This window comes from Bombyx mandarina, chromosome 17 (assembly GCF_030267445.1).
Source record: "Bombyx mandarina strain Sakado chromosome 17, ASM3026744v2".
NCBI lineage: Eukaryota > Metazoa > Arthropoda > Insecta > Lepidoptera > Bombycidae > Bombyx > Bombyx mandarina.
In genome coordinates, this window is record NC_143223.1 from 8190053 (window position 1) to 8204082 (window position 14030).

Genomic DNA, 14030 nt, shown 5'->3' on the forward strand with positions numbered 1-14030 from the left:
TCATAGTACAATTGAGAGCAAACTTCATGTGCATAGGAGGGTGCCGGTAGATGTCTGCGAACTGATTTGTCACTGTACAAAAACAACAAAATCTGGAATGTTCTAGAATATACGTTACACTCAATAAATCGTAATGGAAGCTGTAATGTTTCGTAGATATACATGGGATAGACATTACGGTATCGAATGACGTGAATACGAGCGCTGTACGGTTTAAAAACTGAATAAAACCGTAGTAAAACCGGCGCCGCTTTCATAAGCATACTTTGTCGACTGTCATATCCCGTTGAATAACAATTGGTTTGTATGGAATACGAAATTCGATACGTTATTTTGCAAACATCAATGGGTAACAATCGCAAGTAAATATAATATAATACTGCTAATGCTAGCTCGATTTGTCTTTACGATCGAGTATAAAAGTCGATAATATGTATTTACTCCAACGTACTCAAATCGAATGGCTTTGATACAGTGTAAGACTAAAAAGAATTGTTTCCGTAAGCAAAACCTTAACAAAACCTCTTATTTTTATTTTTTTTATGTTTTCTCCATACAATTAATTGGAGTCATTTTTAGTCACCCCTTGTAGTTTTTTATTACACGGCCAAGTAGTGAATCGCTTTTTGGCCTACCAATACTGATGTCCATAAGCAACGGTGACTATTTATCATCAGAATTAGAATAGCAAATCATTTAGAATAGCAAAATATATATTTTTGATTTGTCTTTGCATAACGATTCTTACAGTGCGCCTTTAAAATTCATACCTTTGATCTTCGTTAAATTTCTGTCAGATTACTCAGACAAAGTTTTAGGGTTTCTATGTTTTTTACATTTAGATGCGGAACCCTAGAATGTCACTCCTCTGAAATTAGGGTAGGAGCACTATTCGAGCCGTGAGAAACCAAACAATGATATGATAACATTAAATTGATGGAACCAAAAGTACTTTATCCGTTTGCTCACTGTACCGACCCGCAATAATTTCGAATTTATTTACAAATTCAAATGGGGTCGTGCGGTGGATTGCACATTCATAATTAAACAGCTATTGTTGTAGATTTTGTTATGAGGGCGCGTGCTATCCACCCTATTGCTAATAAATGTAACGATTGACCAAAATTATTATCGTGTAGTTCAAATTAGTTTATTGCAATAAATGACACAATATAGCAAATTTTTTAATTGCTTTTTATGGATAAAGTTTGTGTGGCTTTAGTAACACTTATACTTGAAGAAATTTAGAACAATGGTATTATTAATTTGGACATTATTATGACTCCAATTTTTATCGGCATATATCTGTGTTTACTAAATAAATTCGTAGACCATGTGCTAAATTGCCTTCAATTGTATTCTAATAATTAAGATCTGGACACAAAAGCCGACTAAGCAATTAGTTAATTTATTTCCTGTACCATCAATTTTGTTATAAACATTACTTAAACTAAAAGGGTGATATGTTTCCTATTGTATCGCACAATGCCGCGAACTGTTCCATAAAACATTACCATCGTGGGTCCTAAGATTTATTACCCTGATATTAATTGTAGGGATCCAAAATAATAGGTTACTGTCGAGTATCGATAACCTATTGCTTAGGCACTCGTTCATGCGTGTATTGACTCTTAGTTTTGGGGTTTTAACACGGACAAGATAAATAACGGCGCAATCTATTTTCAGTCCTTTTCATATACATACATTTTGTACTTGATAGATTAAAAAAAAATTCACAAAGGATTCGTCTCATCGTTTTATAGAATTACTAGCTGACCCGGCAAACGTTGTTTTGCCATATAGATTTCTAGGGAATTTCTAGTGTAGAAAAAAAAAAACTAACTTATTGTAAGTGTGTAAGGATGTGGTAGATGAGTGAAAGAGGCATGTAGCGCTGTGAGCGATGAAGGAATATAAAAATAACAATACCTCATTCAACTACATAATGTCTCATAATAACAAAAAAAAAATTGTCCAAAAAATAAAAATTAAATCTTAGGGGTGGACAACCCTTATCACTTAAGGGTATGAAAAATAGATAGTAGCCGATTCTCAGGCTTACTGAATATGCATAAAAAAATTCATGAGAATCGGTCAAGCGGTTTCGGAGGAGTATGGGAACGAACATTGTGACACGAGAATTTTATATATTAGATATTCTTGAAATTTTTAACACAAACATATTCTTTATTATGTTTGCATAAATTATAATAGCTTTCTATTTCATACAAAATATTTTGGTGTTATATTAATATTCGGTAATCTGTTTTTCGCTTATATAAGTTGAGGTGAGTATGTGATTATAGCTTAAAGTTCAGAAAATCACGCCAAGAATTAGGTAGTTATAAGATAAGGTGAGAATACTTTAATGGAGTGGTAGGGGGATACCACAATCTTGTCAGTTAGTGCGGCATTGTAGATATGCGTTCCGATTAATAGGATGGGGGTTATCTGTATCTGTACTGTTGACACTATGACCTCAGGTGTTCATGTGGTGACGTTGTTTATAGACTTTGGTAATTATTGACGATGGCTCCCACGAACACGACTGCCCATCCACGAGAAGTCTAGCTCATACGTTATAAACAGTTCTTGTTAAAGGTCTTACACAAAATCGGCAAGGAAGGTGGCAGCCTTTACTACCAGTAAAGGTGGTAGGACCTTTTGTGAGTCCGCGCGGGTAGGTACCACCACCCTGCCTATTTCTGCCGTGAAGCAGTAATGCGTTTCGGTTTGAAGGGTGGGGCAGTCGTTATAACTATACCGAGACCTTAGAACTTATATCTCAAGGTGGGTGGCGCATTTACGTTGTAGATGTCTATGGGCTCCAGTGACCACTTAACACCAGGTGGGCTGTCAGCTCGTCCACCCATATAAGCAATAAAAAAAAATGCAATAAAAAATTACACACATTTTATGAAATACTAATAAACGTCAATCGGATTGACTTGATTTAAACACCAAAACAAGTCAATGTTAATAAAGAGCAAAAAATCGGCGTCCGTAGTACATCGCGTTTGTGGAGTGACCGGTAGAAAGTAGCTTACCTCCTGCGCTACTCTTGATTCAAGTGAACATGAACAAGTTACGACTCGACTGACCCACACATACTCACACGCCGGCAAACGCAACGCAGCACAGACGTTAAATTGTAAACAATCTGTAACGTGTTTGTAATACGACATTGAGTATCTATCTGTACTATGCATCAAGAAAAATGCCTCTGGCTAGCGAATACAATATACTGAACGTAATTTTGCAATTGGCCTTTAATTTTTCTGATATTAGTATCGGGTATTGCATATCCGACAAATCTGTTTTAGGTGTTTTGTATTTTTTCTATATTCTTAATTTAGATTATAGTTTCATTGCGCTTCCCAGATTAAGTATTATCTTGGGATTAATACAGTGCAGCAGATATTCGAATCTAACAGAGTGAGCAACACAGAGGGTTTATATAACTCGGAACATCTACAACGTAAATGCGCCACCCACCTTGAGATATAAGTTCTAAGGTATCAGGTATAGTTACAACGGCTGCCCAACCCTTCAAACTGAAACGCATTACTGCTTCACGGCAGAAATAGGCAGGGTGGTAGTACCCACCCGCGCGGACTCACAAGAGGTCCTACCACCAGTAACATAGTAGTTCAGTCTCAGAAAAAGGGGGGAACGAGTGAGCTTATTACGTTTGAAACTTTCGTAAATACTGTGCGATATCTTCGTTGAATAAATAACTACCTGAACGATGACAAGTAACCGAAATGACTACATAGAAAAAAATTATATCGCATGAGCATCTCGAGATCGAGCGTTTAAACAATTTTTTGTGCAGTCCATTTCATTGTGTTGCGTCAATGAACATGGCCTGTACAAAGTACGGACTCACACAAAGAAACTTGGGAGCACAGGTCAGCTCGGCACATCGTTTTTTTTTTTTTTGCGTTTCAGAACTGGTTTCTGGAACAATAAAATGGGTATGACTCAGGTATCAGGTAGACATCGAACCGGCACTGTTTATGTTGTTCTTACATAACGCTTATTTCGTATTTAGTTCCTCTTCGGTTTCTTGTATCGTTCAAGAAAATTCACTGTCCGTGTATCACGTTTCCCAAATTTGAAATTATTAAGAAAAAAATAACTAAAACAATAATTAGGGAATTCTTTTGCTTCTTTTTTTCGTAATTGTGATCAATGGATAGTTCATAAATCTACATGAGTCGCTTTAACGTAAGCGATCTAAACGGTAACATGACATTTTTCAAAAGGTTCATTAGAATTTTAGTTTACCTCACCTTTACAAGAAAAAAAAAACTGGTTTCTGTTATTTTCATGAATTTTTTGTCTTGATACAGTCCTGCCAGTTAATTTTGTTATACCAAGTAAAACTCCAGAATCTTAGTAAACCTGTATATATCCTAATTTTTCCTGTAGCATCAAATGGGAAGGTAGTATTAGTTATTTTTTAAATATTAGCTTGTCATTCAAGACAATTTTTAAAAAGGATGTTCAAAAGGAGAATGTTTTAGCAAATTAAATTAACATTTACGTCGGCATAAAAATTTGCATGCGAAAGTTATAGAATTTGAAAATCGGTAAAATACGATGTCTATGACGGCCGCTTTCATTATATTTGTGAAAGTGATAGTGACATTTACTAGACAAAATTCAACAGCTTAGAGACTAAAAAAATCAGGCAAAGACAGGTAGATAGTGTATGATATTATCCCAAAACACTATTAAAATAAACGTACTAATTTTTATTACATAGTGCAAAGTGATTGCAATGGAACTAAAAAATTAACAGTCGGACCATTACAAAATTTACCATTTGAATAGATGTAACATGGTTGGTTGCGACTTGTAATTCTACAGAGATATTTAAAAGTGATTCATAAGCCAACACGTGTGCTCATAGACATGACAAGGGATAGTCTACCTGCTATACAAAGAACCCCAGCCTCTACTGCGTATCAATAACTTTATTCAATATGTATTTGATACGCATATTCGCTAGGGACGGATATATTACCTAGAAGAACTTAAATAACATTTTACATGGGCAAGAAAACTATATAGCTTACGAATTTTCGGAGAAGTGTGGTTCGGGTAAACATATTTGTTTGTACCTTAAAAATTGAAACTTAATTTCGGTATTATGTGTACTTATTATATTTGGAGAGATTTTAATTCTTCTAACAAATTGTGTTTCAGTAAGTAAGCAATCAATCATTGTCTGCCAGACTTATTTAACCACCGTTTAATACGAGAAACAGCTTCATTGTGTTATCTTACGTAAGACTTGCCGTGGAACATCGCTATTTAGCCATTGTTATAGCTACCATTATTATTCTAAAATAAGTTTAGCTAAATTTATTGTTGTATTATATTCGAAAGTCAAAATTAAAAAAAAAAAGCCTTGACACGAATCGTAAAAAGATCCGGATCGTTGAAGTCGCTATCTATGGTTCTTGAGTATTTCCTAAATGACCCATTCGTTTTTTACGCGTACCATAACACAAAAAGGGAAGAAGATGTCCAAGCGAAGCGTACAGTTTGGGAAACAAGGTTTTTGTCAAAAGCCTATATTTTACAAAGTTATACATTTTAGTACAAATCAAGCTAAGTTATAGTTAAGTTCCAGAATAATAAAGAGAATGTGGAAACAATTAGCACTGGTGGTTTATATGAATCCGACAAAAGTGTTGGTCTCTGGTACAATTATAAAGCAGCACTGTTACTATCAGAAGATGTTATCTAATGTAGCTCTGACATAATACAACGATCTTATGTAAAAAAACGTTTTCTTAAAGTATTTCGTAATAAATAGAGGCGGCAAAACGGTAAATATTTGGTGCTTAGCCTCCGGAACGAACACGCGTCGCTTGCCACAGACTAAATGATGATCGCTATTCGTTATCTTGTTCTAAATCAGCTCATTTCGTCTATAGCCACTGTACTATAAAATGTATATCCATAAATCACACTGCAATGCTACTCGAAATTTAATCAAAAATATCAATTTTAAATTTATAACATTATTACGGTCCTTTTTTCTTAATTCTCATACCTCCATATCTATCAAATACTTATATTTATTTATTATTTATTTATCTCATACCTATCAAATACTTATATTTATTGTTTTTTTTTACTAAACCTAATATAATGGTTTGGTTAAATCAAATACATTATGTTTACAAACCCCGTACGTTTGAATTTTTGAACTCATTTAATATTTGTTAAAAAAGAGCAAAGAGCTATATCATAGTCTTCTAGATTTTGTTTTCTTTTAAACAGACCTGCTTATAAATAGATGTAAATAAGTCATAAAAACTGCAAGGAGGTTGCAACGTTTAACCTCGATGCATTATTCCTTTCATAGACGAAAAGTTACGAATTAGTGTGGATAAAACAAAAAAGTAAGTAGGCGACAGTCTCCTTTATATTCAGTTCAAAACAATTTTAGTATTTATTTATAAATGATAAAAATAGAAGGGCAAGTCTCATATGAGTGGGGATCATCAAAATCGGTTCACCTAGAAAAAAGGTTTGATTGAGGTAACACAAAAAAAAATATAGTCGAATTGAAAACGTCATTTTTGGGAGTCCATTTAAATTGTGATACAGTTTGCGTGTTAGGTTCACGCAGGTATCAGGATGAGGTCGTTGCACGGAAACCAGATGTTGGTTCACTTGGACCACACCGATACAATGACTGGACGCGGCTAGCTCCAGATTTGTTCACACAACTGGTTAACGTACAGGCGTGAAATTCCGGTTACTCAGCGTACACCGTGTATCCCTCAATGGTAACAGTACGGCCTTGCTTTGAATGGAAGGTGTAATGTCATTTGAATATTTAAAGTTCGTAAAAATATAAAACACATGTTACATTTACTCAGTAGCGGGATTTATCTTTATGTGTTTTGAATCGTCGCCCTCATCTCCTTTTTATCATCGCACCTCCCGCCATCGGACCAGAGTTCATCCATATTAACTGGAACCGCTGCGTTCATCGACAGCGCGATTCCAAAGATCTTTTTTGCCACGTACCATCCGGCTTTGGAATGAATTCCCCTCCACGGTGTTTTCCGAGCGCTACGACATGTCCTTCTTCAAACGAGGCTTGCGGAGAGTACTTAATGGTAGGCAGCGGCTTGGCTCTGTCCCTGGCATTGCTGACGTCCATAAGCGACGGTGACCACTTACCATCAGGTGGACCGTATGCTCGTCTGCCTACATTGGCTATAAAAAAAAAGTTGGGCAGTTTAACTAACTGTTCTACCTTGACACTAAAGAAAAATGGAGCATAATAATAAAAACGAGTATACCGTGTGCCTTAGAGCTATCCTTTTCCTTGCGTCGTATTCCGAGGGTCGTGACCACCCTTTTGTATCACCTTCGTACGCATGATCTTTCTCCATATATTCTTGTCTCTGACGGTGCGGAGAGCGTTGTGAAATGTGGAATCAAGAGCGGTGCGGATCTGGTGGGACCCACGTATTGGGCTGGGCATTTGAGGCCTTTTCCCATCCACCTTACCGGTCATGATGAGCCTCTCGAAATTGTTTCCATCCTTCCTTGCAATGTGACCGCAGTACCCAAGGACTTTGTGAAGACACTCGGATGCTATAAGGTCAAAGTTTCATAGAAAATATATGATACATATGTACATGTCAAGCCGAGACGCGTTTGCGAAGCAGCATTGCATTCGTAAAATCATTAATCATATATCATGACATATGTACATACCTAAAATCAGTAAATATTTAGCATATGAATTTTGCTAGTTTTGTATCTTTAGAAAGGTTGTGAGTTTCGTTAGTGAACATAAATTAAGTAAATACTTTAACATTTACTTCAATAACCTTAAGCAAAAATAATAGGATAATGGGACACAATATTGTTGTGTTAAGTAGCTGAATATAATTAATTCCATACATAGATAAATCAATAACAAAATAATGGTGTCTATATCATATTATACATATAGTAGCATGGGTTTCGATGTGAAGGGAAGGGCAGCCGTTGTACTGTTAAAAGTGAGACCTTAGAAATCTTTTCTCAAGGTCGGTGGCGGCATTTACATTGTAGATGTCTATAGACCCCGGTAACCATTGAACACCAGTCGGGCCGTGAGCTCGTCCACCCAACTAAGCAATAAAAATGACTACAAACTTGTTTCACATTTGACCTACATTCAGATTAGAATGAATATAAATGAGTTAATATATAGTAAAGAAAAAATATGTAATAAAAAAAGGACTAATTTCATAAACACACTTTCGATTCTATATACTTAGTATATTCTGAATATTTAAAATAAAAATAATAGAATTTTTTTATTGCTTAGGTTGGTGGACGAGCTCACAGCCCACCTGGTTACTGGTTAAGTGGTTACTGGAGCCCATAGACATCTACAACGTAAATGTGCCACCCACCTTGAGATATAAGTTCTAAAGTCTCACGCCCCTTCAAACCGAAACGCATTACTGCTTCACGGTAGAAATAGGCAGGATGGTGGTACCTACCTATAGTTACAACGGCTGCCCCACCCTTCAAACCGAAACGCATTACTGCTTCACGGCAGAAATAGGCAGGACGGTGGTACCTATCCGCGCGGACTCACAAGAGGGTCCTCCTACCGCCAGTAAAGTTTTAAGTTCATTAGTAATAGTTAGATAAAACTAAAATTACACGGTACTTGATGTTTGAATTTTCTATTATTGGACACCGCCATTATCCCCGTTGACAGAGCGATAGCTGAACAGACAGCGTGCGTCCGATCTCTGTCAATGAACTTTCTCTAAGCAACCTTGATGCGTTTATGTATTTTTGGCTTTTGAAAATGAAATTGATTTCATTTTTATCACTTTATTTTGCCACAAAGAATTTGGAGTTTTATTCTAAATTCCCTAATAATAATAATAATATTTAGACCTGGCCCACGAGACTACCACCATGTGGCATGTTGGTTCAACCATCATTGTCCCAATAGTTGTGTCGGTACACGGTATGATAGCGAAAAGTTTCGATCAACTTCTTAACAAACTTTCGTTATCCAGCTGGGTTAGGGGCCTAATACAGAAAGCAGCTATCCTCGATACTGCGCGCATTGTGAGGAGGTTTCTTACTCTGGAGTCCTAGCCACTGGTGGCTTGTGTCGTAGACACCGCCATCAGCGTTTAGTGTTTATATAGTTATGTATTATAGTTATATCGTGTTTTTTTTAAATTGTATTTTTAGTATCTTTTTTAAAAAATGTTGTATAATTAATAAGGTTTTAAATAAATATAAACAAATAATAATAGAGAAACAATCCACAATTTTAACATTTCATTTGTTATAACATAATATTTATCAAATTTAATAAAACACGTTATAATAACTAAAGCTTCATTTCACGGTTTTCCATGCGAATATACCACCGAATTCATCAAATTAGACCGATTATAATTTAACTCACATTGAATAATTTAGCACAGCCACGAAGCCAAGAAATTGCGTTCAGAGACGCGATCGCAAATAGCTTGGAAACAAATCGCGTGCACCGAAACGCTTGGAAACCGTGGGAAACTATCACTAAAGCAATGTTGCTAACTCTTTTATCTAGATTTCGTTACATTTAGATTTGATAATTGCCCAGCTTTTGTTACATTTTTGTTTTTAAATTACTATTGTGGTATCTATTGCAGTATAATACGCATTTTAATTGCTAATCGGGACATTTTAATTTGGGAGTGTACTCAAATTAATTGTTTTTAATTTTCGATTTCATGTATTGATTTATATGGCTAGACGTGTGTGTCTACCTAAATGTAAATGCTACCTACTTTGAGACATGAAGATATATCACCAGTATACGGGTTATCCTTGAAACTAATAATGCGCCGTACCATTATTTCTCACGGCTCTATCCTAATAGGAGAGAGTTTGCTAGCTAGGAGAATATTGAAAATCACATGAATAGTAGTAACTCAAAAAGTTAAATCTATCTATATACTATATAATATCTTCTGATTCCATTAGCTAATGCAAAATAAACTAATGTAATTCAAGATACTTTGATCTGAAATTCATTTCATACTGTAAAGTTTATTTTGATTCTGTCAAGTTTAATATTCCTAGGTCTCGCAACTCTAACATCAGTTTCTTAAAGCTTTTATATGCAATCTTTTAATCCTTTATTAACAATTGAGTTAATTTTTGAATTTTATAACACATAATCAGAAAAAGTTACGCCAAAAATGTGTGAAATTTTGTAGGCCGGCAACACTTTTTGAGAGAATGTAACGAATAATACGGGAGCCATGCGAGAAATGAAACTGCTCAATCACGTTTAGGATAAATAAAAATCAATGCTCGTGTACGATGCTCCCACATTTTATGAATTGCACGCTCGTTGCCAGTTTGCTTGTTTTATTACTTTTTTTTATCAACCGTTCGTTTTCAGTGCAACGAATGTCAGATTTTTTAGAATTCTTATTATTTATGGTGCGGTGGATTTCGAGGTGCAGATTAATTATACTTTTGCTTTTATTTTAATTATACCATCGTGGATTTTTATTGTCATTAAAAATATTGCTGTAGAATGAGCAGGCGAGATCACGACTTACCAGCTGTTAAGTGGATACTAGAATAACTAGAGCCCATAACTATAACAAAGCATAAACCACTGATCATATTAATACGTGAGGAGGAAATCGTATTCGTACCCTTTTCGCAGCAAAAATACGTAGGTTGGTACCGGTATGTGCTTATTCCTTACTAACAGTCTCTTAAAATCAAACCGTGAGAAAATAAAAATATCTACAATTAATTTGTGACTAATTTGCTTGGCTGAGAGCATTACAATAATGAAGATCCGCCTACGAACCTTGTCAAAAAGGTTTCGACGTGAGAGAAAGCGTTTTCACCTCTATATGGCACTATGCACATACGATCTATTTAAGTACCCATGAGTTTATTTTTGTCAAAATTGGACTACTTTTCCACAGATAAAAAATTAAAAGAAATAAAAATCAGCCAGGTACAGATTTAGAATGTGTATGATTAGGTAATTTAGCTTGACTTTATCGGATACTGTAACAATAATTGTTACATGTACAACACAATAATTGTGAGCACATCTACACAACAATAATTGTGAATGATTAGGTAATTTAGCTTGACTTTATTGGATACTGTAGCAATAATTGTTAGCTTAGATTGTTCCGGGAACCGTACTACTAGCCGAGAGGTCGTAATGTGGCATATTGACTTCGTTTGTTCGACAAAGGCCTTTGACTCGCCTTTGGTTTTGTACAGTTTTACCCTCGGAAATATTCCACGAGAATATTTGAATTTCCATATAATCTTTCATTTCTCGTACAAAAGCCTTTTGTGAATGATGTTCATACGGTTAGTCAACATTTTACGATTGAGATTAACTTGAAGTGTATAAAATGGCAACGGCATTATTACTTTCTGTCTTAATTTTTTAGACTGTTCACCATTTAAAGTATGACGAGATGTTTTTTATTGGTCACAAGACGTGCCTATTGTCCATGTCTTATCTTCTTTCTGCCATGAAGCAGTCCTGCGTTGTACAATATAAATGAGAATTCGACCTCATGTCTCAAGGTATGTGACGGCATTCACCTTGTAATGATATAAAGTTAGAGTTAATCAGAAGTTAAGAGTATATAAACATCCCGACCTACTATAACTGCTTCCGCACCTTCTTTCCACTAGCATGATATTATTATACGAACTATTATAAGATTAACAGGGCTACCATAGTTTTCTGGCTTATTATGAAGTATGACTACTGTTTCTCCAAGTAATAATATCCTTAATTTTGCTGCTTAACTTATCTTAGTCTTCTCCCTCATTATTATCTTGAGCTTTCATCGAAAAATTCATTGAGTTTTAGTGCAAAAACATCTCGTGGAAACCACCATTTGAGAGAAACCACAGTACAACTGTCAGCTCATCTTGACAAATGACGTCATAAAATAAACTGAAAAAAATTTCAAAAATGATATTATTTGACTTTTTAAAAACATACTTTAGTAGTAAACGAAAATGAAAAATAATTGGATTGAAAATTGATTATTATCCTGGCAACAAAAATTAGGCTAAAGTGATGAAATTACATATTATAATATTCGGTCCTTGCTACATGTCAATTTTCAAGTCAATCGTATTGAAAGTTATGATTGAAATTATGTTGAAGTATTCCGCTACATAAATAAATAGATAGATAGATAGATAGATACAGGTCACCCTAATGAAATTGTGTTAATTTTTAGAGATCAAAGATATAATGATGACACTATAGTATCATGTATGTATGTTAAGTGTAAGCGAAAAATATGTTGTATTATACATGATTATGTAATGAATTATCTGTACAGTATATCTACCACAATTTGAGTATAATGTTTACTGGTAATGCGTTGATTATGTTAATGGAGCTGTGATCAGAACTAGACAATTTACATAGATAATTAATAACGTAATTTAGATATTAGGTATTTGATAGGGCTTCTATGAAATTATCCGCAACTCAATTAATATCGAAACGTATCTATGTTTGTCTGATAATATAGTCTATGTTGATAGCTATGTGAATTTGTTACTTTATTGAACGTTAAGTATAGATTTTCTATCTTCACATACTCAATCTCCTTTTCCGTAATTATATTGAATTATCACCAGTATAATATCAGCTCTAGTTTATTCTACAATTCCGTACAGATAAAAAATTAACCACCTAAACCCAGTTTTCTGATCAGATACAGAACTGATCTGAATACATAAACAATGTATTTTGAAATTCATATATTATTCGTATATTTTTACTGAGTGGTAGGACCTCTTGTGAGTCCGCGCGGGTAGGTACCACCGCCCTGCCTATTTCTGCCGTGAAGCAGTAATGCGTTTCGGTTTGAAGGGTGGGGCAGCCGTTGTAACTATACTGAGATCTTAGAACTTATAACTCAAGGTGGGTGGCGCATTTACGTTGTAGATGTCCATGGACTCCAGTAACCACTTAACACCAGGTGGGCTGTGAGCTCGTCTACCCATCTAAGCAATATAATAAAAATAAAAAATTATATAGAATTCGTGACAATATTTTTTTTGTTTGTTTTTTAAGTATTTTTTACCGACCGCAATCGCAGCAAAGCTCAGCACAGTGTTCATTTGCTAGAATAAAAATGACATTCATAAACTTACACATGTAGCACAGCCGTTATAAAATTGTCCTTAATATTTATTATTTACTTAACTCACTAAGACTATTTGTTTGGCGATGATGACTTTAGTGGTATGCCTAGTTTGATGATTATTAGAGAAGTTGATGAAATAATGAAAAATTAATGTTTTATTTAATAAATTGCATGTCAAAAAAAAATAAAAAAACATGTACATAGGTACAAGCACAGCACAAGCATAGTAAATTGACGACTTTCAGACACAGCCCACTGAGTTTCTCGCCGGATCTTCTCAGTGGGTCGCGTTTCCGATCCGGTGGTAGATTCTGCGAAGCACGGCTCTTGCTAGGGTTCGTGTTAGCAACGTCATCAAGTTTGAGCCCCGTGAGCTTACCTACAAACGTTAGGGTTACGCTGAAATAGCCTCTCAAGGCTCTCAGCTTAGGTGAAAAAAAAGAAAAAAAAAGTAAATTGACGTAGCAGTTAATATTTAAGAATTACGTCGTCGTACGTCGAATGTTTCGATCTGTCTCGGACTTCCGTATTGATAGTAACATAACATAAGCCATTACGTGAATTTCTTTTTATGTCTCACTAGATTTAAAGACTCAAAACTTAGTTATCACATTTTATTTTTATACTAGAGGTCACGTAGTAGTCGAAATTCGACTATAATTAATTGGAATTGTAAGTTTGTACTCTATTATGATTGTATTTTATACTTCTATAATCACAAATTTCGCCAAGACTACAGTATAAAAATTATTAACAAAGACAAACAATATTTAATCTATTCTCAATTTGACAACAGACGTCATGAACAAAAGT

General features: G+C 34.9%; 1 protein-coding gene across 2 annotated transcripts in view; it reads left to right on the top strand.

The window, feature by feature from the left end:
• LOC114240657 (uncharacterized) overlaps positions 1-14030 on the top strand; it is a 191531-nt gene that overhangs the window by 97019 nt on the left and 80482 nt on the right. The gene's annotated exons all lie outside the window — the stretch shown is intronic.